The 11817-nt window shown below is 41.7% G+C and overlaps 1 long non-coding RNA gene across 1 annotated transcript in view; it reads left to right on the top strand.

Annotated features, from left to right (window-relative positions):
• Nucleotides 1–437: 437 nt before the first annotated feature.
• The window catches only part of LOC148146719 (uncharacterized), a 44562-nt gene continuing 33182 nt past the window's right edge, over nucleotides 438–11817 (top strand). The window contains exon 1 of the long non-coding RNA XR_015760512.1: nucleotides 438–646. This is a non-coding gene — a long non-coding RNA (uncharacterized LOC148146719). The remainder of the gene's footprint in view (nucleotides 647–11817) is intronic.

Here is an 11817-nt window from a genome sequence, read left to right as displayed (position 1 = left end):
AACATAAAAATTCAGGCTTTGAGAGCACAGTTCTGAATACATTGCTAATTAAATCATGTTGAATCAACAAAGTACGTTGCCACAGCCAGGAACCTGATGGCAATTGGAAAATCTAATTGCCTAGAACTATAAAACCTCTGAATCCCAGATTGCTGAAGGTTCACAGTTGGAATGACCCCAGTCGTCTTGACAATGTTTCGCATTGCCAGTTTTTAAAATCGGCGCTGTTTAAGGCTAACAATGAGAGTTCAATGGTTGGGACGTGCTCCAAGGGAATGACTGAAATTTGCGGGTAGGTATTCTACATCGTTTCCCACAGCGAAGTCCCTTGTCTGGCTGTGGCAATCACAAAACCATGGCCACACTGCTGAGATTGTTTACGTATGACAAATACCTCACTGCAGCTGAGGACTTGTGTAACACAATGTGGATAAGACCGTTGCTTAATCTGCAAGAATTTCAACTAAATGTTCTATCCTCTCTGAAACCAGTTCAAGGAAACAATATAGCCCAATCAACTCTTTCAAGGAAACACTCACTTTTCCTTCAACCATCCCAGTTCCTCATTTTGTAATCTGGAAAACAAGGTTTGTGGACTGACATATCAACAGTACTTCACAGAGAAACAAGAAGACAAAATCAAATTGTAAGTTATGTTTGTTAACCTGTAAGTGGAGATACAGGAAGTTTTGGGGGTCGAATGGAGTACTCCTGCTCTTATGTTCTTATTTGATGCAAGTAATATTTCCATCAAATTTAGCTAGACTGTAATGTTTGGAAATATGTCGTCAGTGAAACCAACAATGTGCATTGATATAGCAGAAATAGGTCTATAAAACATCCAGGCACTTAGTGTTAATAAAATTTGTTAGCAAGATATATAAAAAGATTTTAGGGGAAGTGATTAAAGGTTTAGTCAAAGAGCTAGGCTTTTATGAGCATTTAAATGAAGTGAAAATGCTGGTGTTGGATAGGGGTAGAAAAAGTCAGGAGTCACACAACACCAGGTTATAGTCCAACAGGTGTTTTTGAAACCACAAGCTTTCGGAGGGCCGCTCCTTCATCAGTTGAAGTGGAGGGAGGCACGTGCTTCCCACAACTTCGCCTGACGAAGGGGCAGCACTCCGAAAGTTCATTTGCATTAAGAAAGTGAAGTGGACAGACACAGGGAAAGATTTTCAATGTTAAGGGCAGAAGGAGCTGATGTTCTGTGGCTGATAGTGGAGCAAACTGGCATGTGAAAGTGGCCAGATTTGGAACAGGCAGAGATCTTGGCAGGGTTACTGAGGTGGAAAAGATTTACAGAGAGTGGGGGTGGGGGGGAGTGAGCGAGAGAGAAAGCGAGAGAGAGTGAGTGGGTGTGTGTGTGTAGGGGAGGGGGGAGGGAGGACATGTCAGGATTTAAAAACAGAGGCAAATTTTAAAACCAACGAAAATGAACATTTCACAGTGCAAGCCAATGTTGGTCAGCAAACGCAAGGGTGAATGGGATTTATGGCAATTAAGAATGCAGGCAGCAGAGATATCGATGAATTGTTTTGTTTTCCTCAGATCGATTGGTTTGCCATATTTCTTCTTTAGATTAATATATTCATAACCTCATTGAGTCATACAGCACGGAAACGGAGCCTTCTGTCCAACCAGTCCACGCCTACCGTGATATCATACTAAACTTGTCCTACCTGCCTGTGCTTGGCCTATAATCCCTCCAAACGTTTCTTATTCATGTACTTATCTGAATGTCTTTTAAATATTGTAACTGTACCCACTTCCTCTGGAAGTTCATTCCACACACAAACCACTCTGTGTAAAAATAATTTGCCACCATATCTTTTTTTGAAAAATCTTTCTCCTCTCACCTTAAAAATATGCCCCTTAGACTTGAAATTGCCCAATTTAAGGAGAGGCCGCCTGCCATTTACCTTATGTAAACACCTCGTTATTTTATCAACATCCATAAGGTCCTACCTCAACCTCCTACACTCCAGTTAAAAAAAGTCCCAGCCTATCCAGCCTCTCCTTATAACTCAAACCCTCCATTCCCAGCAACATCCTGATAAATCTTTTCTGAACCCTCCTCAGCTTAATAATATCTTTCCTATAGCACGGCAACTCTGAGAGAAGAAAAGGAAACAAAAAATAATAGCTTTTCTTTAATTCTGGGAACTTTTATAAATAACACAAAACTTCTCAGGAGAGTTTTCTGCTTTTATAATTAACTTTCCTCTCACACTGTTGAAGCATAACACACAATAATTTAGTCATAAGGGCATTCTGGGGAGATCTTTTGATCTTGTACGGCAAGTTTTCAATAAGATACTTGAAGTAATGGGTGTTGATCAGCTCTTGTATTGTGTGAGCTGAGACCATGGTGATATTGTATGATTGTGTCAAATGTGTACCCTTTTGGTAATATCATTTTGCCTGCTTGTCTACTCCCAGGATCAAGATATAATTGGAGGTCAGCTCTTGTTCATACGTTGCATCAGGGCTCTCATCAAGTAGTGAACTTTAAGGTTGATGTAATTATACCCAGGCAGTTCTGGAGATAAAAATAATAAAAGGTGATAAAATTAATCACAGTCAATGGCAGATTTATGTGAACTTTTGTCTCCTTCAGTGAGCTGGTTTTGTGTATTTTTGCTAACACAACATCATAGGTAAGAGAAGAAGGAGACTATTTGGCCCGTCAACCCTGCTGCACCATTCGACAGAATATGGCTGGCCGCACTCGCTATCAACTCCACATCCCTGACTGTCCCCTATGATGCGTGGATCATCTGTAGTTCAATAATCTGTCCATTTCAATCTTGAATTACGTTTTAATTCATTCAAAGGACATGGGCATCACTGGCTATGCCCATATGTCAGTTGAGAGTCAGCCACTAAGTCTGGAATCACATCTAGGCCAGAATTGTGTAAGGGTGGCAGATTTCCTCCCCTGAAGGACATTAGTAGGTTTTTGCAACAATAGTCAGCATTAGGCCAGCTCTGTGATTTTAGTGAACTCAAGTTTCACTATGGTGGGATTTGAACCCACATCCCTAGAATTTATGCTTGGGGTTCTGGATTACCAGTCCACTGATATTACCACTACATCACTGCCCCCCATTCAATGTATTTGATGACTTAGTCTCCATAGCTGGTTGGAGATTCCTGAATCGGTGAAAAGATATTTCCCCACTCTGTCTAAATTGGGTTATACCTATTCTGAAACTATAACACTTAGGCCAGGATTTTCCTCCTCCAAGAATTGGCAGGGAAGTTGCTTGGGAAGGGCAAGTAATTGGACAGGTTGGCACTGACAAGACACTCACCACCTTCCTGCCACATCAGTGATTAAGCTCTGGCTGGGAAGGTCTATGGGCAAGTTTCCTGCCCTGTCACCAATTAAAGCCCTGGTCAATTAGTGACCACCCAGCTGGCTAATGGCCTGATTAAGTTTGTACCCCATCAGTGAAATGTGGTAACTGTAAGGTAGCCTCCTTGCTAATTTCCTCCAGTTTGGTAAATGTAACAGAAAAAAAATAAACTTAGTAAACAAAATGAATGTGGCAGCTAGATTAAATAGCCCCCCCAAAACTGGGGAAGGGTTGCAATTAAAATCTTTTCAAATCAACTTGTTCAGAAATGTTATTACACACCTGTGGAGACGGTGGGACTTGAACCTGCACCTCCATTGTTTAAAGGCAGGTGCGGATGCTGGAAATCTGAAACAAACACAGACAGTGCTGGAGAAGCTCAGCAGGTATGGCAGCATCTGTAGAAAGAGAAACCGAGTTAATGTTTTGAGTCCAGGATTAGTTTTCAGAACTGGGAGTTCAGTTTTGAAGAACACCAATGCTCACAAACCTCCAGTCAGAAAAGTAACCCTCCACCACAACCCTCTGTCTTCTACCTTTGAGCCAGTTCTGTATCCAGATGACTAGTTCTCCCTGTATTCCATGACATCTAATCTTGCTAACCAGTCGACAATGAGGAACCTGCCGAAAGCCCTAGTGAAGTCCATGGTAGTGTCCTGGCGAGTGTTGATGGACAAAGAGACCTTGGAGTGCAAGTTCATAGTTTCGTGAAAGTGGAATCACAGTTAGGTGGGATACGAAGTAGATGTTTGGTATGCTTTCCTTTATTGGTCAGAGCATTGAGTATAGTAATTGGGAGGTCATGTTGCAGCTGTACAGGACATTGGATAGGCCACTTTTGGAATATTGTGTGCAATTCTGGTCTCCCTCCTATCAGAAGGATGTTGTAAAACTTGAAAGGGTTCAGAAAAGATTTACGAGGATGTTGCCAGGGTTGGAGGGTTTGAGCTATAAGGAGAGGCTGAATAGGCTGGGGCTGTTTCTCTGGAGTGTCGGAGGCTGAGGAGTGACTTTATAGAGGTTTATAAAATCATGAGGGACATGGATACGGTTAATAGACAAGGCCTTTTCCCTGGGGTGGGAGAGTCCAGAACTAGAGAGAGTAGGTTTAGGGTGAGAGGGGTAAGATTTTAAAAAGACCTGTGCATGGAATGAGCTGCCAGAGGAGATGCTGGAGGCTGGTAAATTACACCATTTAAAAGGCATCTGGATGGGTATAGGAATGGGAAGGATTTAGAGGGATATGGGCCAAGTGCTGGTAAATGGGACTAGATTAATTTAGGATACCTGGTCGGCATGGACGAGTTGGGTTGAATGGTCTGTTTCTGTGCTGTGCATCTCCATGACTTTAAGAGTCATACTGAACTTGAAACATGATGCTACCAGATCCGCTGAATTTCTTTAGCATTCTCTGTGTTTGTCATTCAGTTGAATGATTGCCATGTACATATATCACTAATCATGCTGTTAATAGACTGCGCACACAGCAGGGAATTCAATATTATCACTTTAGAAATTAACGTCACTGCAGTGCATCCGAGCTGGAGTCTGGCAGTCCAGCAGGAAGCAAATCTGATTATTTCCTTCGTGAAGAATCCTGTGTCTAAGATTGCCTGAGGACAAGATATTTTCCTAATCAAGCTGTTTAAAGATGCTAGTTATTACACACCTCCGGAGTTGAACCCAGACCTCCTGGTCCAGAGGTAGGGATGCTACCACTTCACCACAAGAGCCCATTGACGAATGATTTCTTTTGTATATTTCGTAATCAACCTGCTCAGACATGTTACAATACATGCCTGGGGCCTGTGGACTTGAACCTGGGTTTCCCAGCTCAGAGATAGGGGCACTACCATGGTGCCATAAACGCCCTACAATCTTTTCAAATATGTCATGACAAACCCCTGGGGTAAGTGGGATTTGAACCTGAAATTTCCCTGGTGCACAGGTATGGACGGTACCATTGTGTCACAGGAGCCCCTGTATGCCTGAGGACAGTTGGAACTCAGGAAGAGCTGATGGTTGTAAGTTATTTAAACGTCCTTGGGTGCGAAGTGAATCTTGTGGCACAGTGGTAGTGTCCTTACCTGGAGGTCTGGGTTCAAGTTCTATCTGTTCCAGTAATGTGCAATAATATCACTGAATGGATTGATGAAAAACAAATCATTGGGAGAGAACTGAGTTTTTATATATTCTATATCTATCTGTCTGTCTGTCTGTCTGTCTGTCTATCTATCTATCTATCTATCTATCTATCTATCTATCTATCTATCTATCTATCTATCTATCTATCTATCTATCTATCTATCTATCTATCTATCTATATCTTGTGTTCATATAGGAAACAAATACGCAGCTTGTGGAAACTTTGTGACTCGCAAGTTGAAATAAAACACTGACCAGAAAATGTTTATGACTGGAACCTGTCTAACCAACCTTTTAACTTTGCTGTATAATATTGACCTGGCAGTCTGAAAGGAATGACACAATAGGGGAGAGAAAGAGTTTGTAAACATTATACTCAACACCTTGGTGGAAGGGATGGAAAGAAGGAGAGGTAGTCCCGTATCTGATCATGGAAGCCCTTTTAGGCATTCAAAACACAGTGGAGTTAGATAGACGTATAGGTCCAAGCAAGGAATCGAACTCTGAGGACGTGGATGCAGAGCTGCAAAAATTCAATAACCTCAAATCAATGATCAAGGTCAGTGAGAGTGTTAAGTGTTAAGCCTTTCACTACTGTCCTCCACCATATCTCAAGTCAATTATATCCCCGATCACTGACCTGTTAACAATCTCTCTCAGACAGTACATTGATTTAACATTCATATCCCTCATCCCTTAAGTACATTTAAGTCATCATTGAACAAGCATATGGGCGAACATGGAATAGTGTAGGTTGGATGGGCTTCAGATTGGTATGACAGGTTGGCGCAACATCGAGGGCCGAAGGGTCTGTACTGCGCTGTAATGTTCTATGTTCTATATGTTCTATGTTCTATATCTCACCCCTCACACGCTTCATGCTACTCTAAGCCTCGACCCCATACCTTTCAGCTTGCATGCCCGGCCAGCTATTCAACTATGATAGGCACATCATCACAACAGATTGCCCAACACTCACTGCCACTCTTACCCACCTCCTACAGGACAAGGTGGAGCTCAGTTAGAGCTTTGTGGTCAAATGGACTGCATTACAGTCAACAATGGAGGGGAAGTATGCAGTGGGGCTGTTGGTGAATGGGAAATTGGGGTTGCATTCAACTGGATCTTCCTCAGATGAATTGCCTGGGGAGATAGAAAACAGGCTTGTTTACCTCATCCTTTTTTCTATCTCCTCCTTCCCTCCCTGCATCCAAAACAATAGGCTCCCACTCAACTCAGATTCCCTCCATTATCCTTCTGTGCCTTGCTCCTTCCTCTACCTTCTTCCTTTGATCCCATTAGATGATGCTGTAATAACATAAAGGTATAAACTCACAGAAAAGGCCAGAAAGTTCGGGCATGATTGGGTTATCATAGGATGATACACCTCAGAGAAGGTAATCTGGCACATCACGTCCCTGATAGGCCTTTGAAAGAATTATGTCTCAACTTTTTCATATCACCTCTGAAGTGTTTCCCCTTTAAGAATTTTTCCAATTCCATTTTTAAATAAAATGTTGAATCTGCATACATCACCCATACAGTTTGGGCATTCCAACATTCTGCAACAAAAACTCGAAAGAAATCTGACCCCTCCCTAAAAAACAAAATGTCTCCTCACTCCACCTCTGGATCAAAGGCTCAGGCATTGAAAGTAGGGCTGAAGGTAATTTTATATATGTTTTTTAAATTCATTTGTAGGATATAGGTATCACTGGCAAGATCAGCATTTATTGTCCACCCTTAATTGCCCAGAGGTAGTTAATAGTCATATGTAGGCTGAACCGGGTAACAATAGCAGTTTCCTTCTCCAAAGGACATCAGTGAACCAACTGGGTGTTTTCCCCAATAATAGTTTCATAGTCATTATTAGATTCTTAATTCCAGATTTTAACTGAGTTCAGATTTCACCACCTGCCATGGCAGGATTTGAACTTGGGTCCTGGGAACCTGAGTTACTGGACTGGTCTGGCAATGATGCCACTAGACTATCCCCTCCCCATGATTATGTGATTGTGATGACTCCTAAATATTGTATGCTCAGGATAATCTTTCGACAAAGGCTCATGTTCGGTGATTTTCCGCAAACATTAAGTTACTAGAATATTGAATACCTTACTACAAAGTACTACAGGTATGGATATGGTAAAAGAATTAATAAAATGAGTTGAACAAATGCTTATAAAGGAACAATAAGAAATGGATGCCAGAACGGGCAGTTTCTCATACCCAATTATTTTGTCTTTATAAATATCAAGTTCCTCTTAACTTGTTATTTTCCCTGTCTCGGTTGCTAGGGTAGAATTGAGCTATGGCACTGGCACAAGTGGGTTTCTTTATTAACATAAATTCTATGTCTCTAACTGAGATCATATGACATAGCAAAGATCCCATGACCTCCTCAACCCTGAAATCCTAACCCCTCGATTTTGAGGTCAGCTTGCCTTGGGCTAGGCGCTGCTTTTGCGAAATGAATCATCTCAGGAGTCGTATTTTTATCTCAGCTGATCCAATTCTCTCAGAGTCCTCCGAAATGTCCCGGAGGCTAGAAATTGAAACATTTTCACTCCCCAGTTAAACAAATATTGAATATTCATCAAATCTACCGACTTGAAATTACAAAATGAAAATAGGATAAATAAATATATGAGACAAGAGGCGATTCAATTTAGTTACACAGAGATACACGCTTACAAGCAAAGATGCCTCCTCAAGAATAAGATATTGATTGCTGACATGTTCCAATACAGCTAAGCTAGTCACTACTAAAAACAATTGCTGTTTAATTTTGTTAATTATTAAAATTGTTCATCCCTAAAAATGTCTCAGAAGAGTGAAAGGTTTGGGATCTAGAACCTGCAACATAGAACAGTACAGCACAGGAACAGGCCCTTCAGCTCTCAACGTTGTGCCAAGCATGACATCAGATTAAACTAATCCCTTCTGCCTGCCCTTGGTCCATATCTCTCCATCCTTGCATATTCATGTGCTTACTTAAACAGCCCTTAAACACTCCCTTCATGTCTGCCTCCATCACCACATTTGAATCATGTTATAAACACTTAGCACTCTCTGTGTAAAAATCTTGCCCTCACATCTCCTTTGAACTTGCCCCCTCTCATCTTAAATGCATGCCCCCTAGTTTTAGACATTTCAACTCTGGGAAAAATATTCTGACTGTCAACCCTATCTATGCATCTCATAATTTTATAGACTTCTATCAAGTCTCTCCTCAGCTTCCACCACTCCAGAGAAAACAGTTTTTCTAGCTTCTCCTTATAGTCCATATCCTCTAATCCAGGCAGCATCCTGGTAAATGATTTCTGCACTCTTTCCAAAGTCTCCACATCCTTCCTGTAATGTGGTAAACAGAATTGAACACAATCTGTTTACTCTTTAATCGAATGTGGATATCACTGGTGAGGCCAGCGTTTATTGCCCATCCCTAATTGCTCTTGAGTGGGTTTCCAGGTTATTTCAAATGGAAGTTAGGTGACAGGTGGATTGTTGTGTCTTTGGAGTCATACATAGTTCAGTCCAGGTAATGACAGCAGATTTCCTTCCTAAAAGGACATTAGGAAATCAGATTGGATTTTGCAACAATCAGTGATAGTTGTCATGTGGTCTCCAACTCACTCTGTATTCCAGATTTACTCAGTGAATATAAATTCCACCAACTGCTGTGGTGAGATTAATCCCCCCAGAGCATTAATGTAGGCCTCTGACATTCCCACTTTCCCACTATCGCTCTGCAAACTGTAGTGGCATAAAAGGGAAACAGAATCCCTTTGTTGTCAAAGAGGTATGTTTGGACAATTTTTTTAAAGGAAAATCATGAATCATGATGCATCATGGGTGGCACAGTGGTTAGCACTGCTGCCTCACAGCGCTAGAGACCCAGGTTCAATTCCTACCTCAGGTCTGTGTGGCGTTTGCACATTCTTCCCTGTGTCTGCGTGGGTTTCCTCCCACAGTCCAAAGATGTGCAGGTCAGGTGAATTGGCCATACTAAATTGCCCGTAGTGTTATGTAAGGGGTAAATGTAGGGGTATGGGTGGGTTGCGCTTTGGCGGGGTGGTGTGGACTTGTTGGGCCGAAGGGCCTGTTTCCACAATGTAAGTAATCTAATCTAAAAAAAAAGATCAAAAGGACAGAGCTTTCTTAATGTAGAATCCCAGAACAGCATATACCAGTTAGTACAGTCTGTTGATGTAACATCTATGTACATTGATAAATGGGTTAACAACTCAACCGAAACACAACACCTCTGGCAGTGTACAGTTCCTTTGCACAGAATCAATGGATGAGCTTTCAGCTGTCCAAGACTCAAGCTCCATAATTCACTTTCCTTTAAAAAAATTGTCCAAACATACCTCTTTGACAAAACGTTTGGTGATCTAGCTCCAATATCTCCTTATGTGACTTAGTATTGCACTCTGTTTTATAATGTTCCTGTGAGGCCTCTTGGATGTATTCAAGGCGCTATGTAAATGTGTAAGTTGTTGCTGTCTCCATCAACAACTAGGGAGATGAATGCTGGTGTGAGCAATGAAAACGTGTCATGTTTCCAAAACAAGGGCACTCTTTCAAGCTTGGAGTTGATGTGCATTAATGGTGCCAGGGCAGAGAGACCATTACTCTGCACTGAACCATGCTCTAACTGACGTGGAAATGATTCAATGCTGTTACTGTATGACCATAAGAAATAGGAACAGGAATAGGTCGTTCAAACCCTCAAGCTTACTCCACCATTCAATAGGATCATGGCTGATCTAACGTTCTTCACATCCACTTTTCTGTCCTTTCCTTGATTCCCCAACTGATCAAGCATTTAAGGCATGGGCCCTTTAATATATTCATTCTCCAACAATCGCAGCAATCCTTCATCTCAAGGATGACAAAAATTCATTAAACAAACAGAAAAAGCACAGACTGTAACCTCTGCCATTCAAAATGGAAATATTGGTTTAGGTAAACATAGCTGTCAGACCTCTATTATATACTACTGCACCAATCTATGAAAAGAAATGTAAATGATCAAACACAATTTGGAAACCAGAGCATGGATAGGCTTCAGACCTCACGCTGATAATCTGACCGTTGTTTATCAGAATTGTTTGCTCCTTGAGCCAAGACCAGCTAAACATGCAGATACCATATATTTTTAAACTGATTCTTTGTGCTCCTTCTGTAGGTTATATATGGCACTCAATATTCCCTCTACACTGCATAGCTGTGTGCATGGAGTCACTCCAATGTTCTGCTCATGGTGATCTGTGTCAGCACGCCAATGGTGGCACTGGCATCCAGTTTTGGAAGTTACTGCTGTATAAAGGACCTTGGAGACCCATGTGTCAGGGAGCCCTGGTATTACTCTACACATTTGTTGCGACACATGTATGGTGGCAGCTGTGACTCAGTTGGTAACCCTCTTCCCTCTCAGTCAGGGAAGTTGTGGGTTGAAGTCCCACTCCATGTCTAGAGCAGGCAGATCAAATCTGATGCTGCAGTATGATACTGTGAGAGTGCCACACTGCCAGAGATGTTGTCTTTGGATGAAGTATTGATCAATGGCCCTGAATGCCCTCTCTTGTGGATGCAAAACATTTACACAGACCTATTTCAATAAAGAACATAGAAGTTATTCCCAATGTATTGATCAATACTGATACTTCACTCAACGTTGCAAAGAAACGAATAGCTTTTTGCAGGAGCTTGGAGGAAAATTGGAGGTTGTCTTTTCTACTTTACAACAGTGATGACATTTCAAAATCACTTCATTGGCTATAAAGCAATCTTAAGTATCGCGTGTCATGAAAGATAATTACAGGTCTCTTAGATTAGACTAAAAGTTGCCCTTTTACCTCTAGAGGAGTCCTCCAGATGAACTTATGAGCCAGATACCTTTCCAGCTGAAGTCGAGTGCAGCAAATCCACAATGGCAGAAATGGAGAGCATCATCTCTCAGATTCAGCAGAAAGTGTCACTTTCTGTGGCTTACATTCAGTGACTTTGACACTCTGGGGGGAGGTGAGGAGATCAGTTCCATAGGAACAGGTCTGTTAGAGGAGGTGGGGGTGAGATTCTATGGAGGGTTGGAGTGGGACAGTTGGTTTGGCTTCCCGTGTTTATTGGGATTGAGTCAGGAGAGATTTGATTGTCTGTAGGGTTCAATTGAGGGGAGAAGGGGGGGTCAGTTTTATTGTCAGTTGGAAATCAGAGCAAGTTTTAATTCCCTTAGCCTTTTCCTGGCAAACTATTCAGGTAAGTGAGTTGATGCCCTGAAAGTCTCCAACTCTAACTCAGAGTT

Source organism: Chiloscyllium plagiosum, unplaced genomic scaffold (assembly GCF_037043375.1).
Source record: "Chiloscyllium plagiosum isolate Xiang-an unplaced genomic scaffold, Cpla_swu_hap1 HiC_scaffold_19, whole genome shotgun sequence".
Classification (NCBI taxonomy): domain Eukaryota; kingdom Metazoa; phylum Chordata; class Chondrichthyes; order Orectolobiformes; family Hemiscylliidae; genus Chiloscyllium; species Chiloscyllium plagiosum.
Note: the sequence above shows the minus strand (reverse complement) of the source record. Positions and strands in the feature narration are given on the sequence as shown.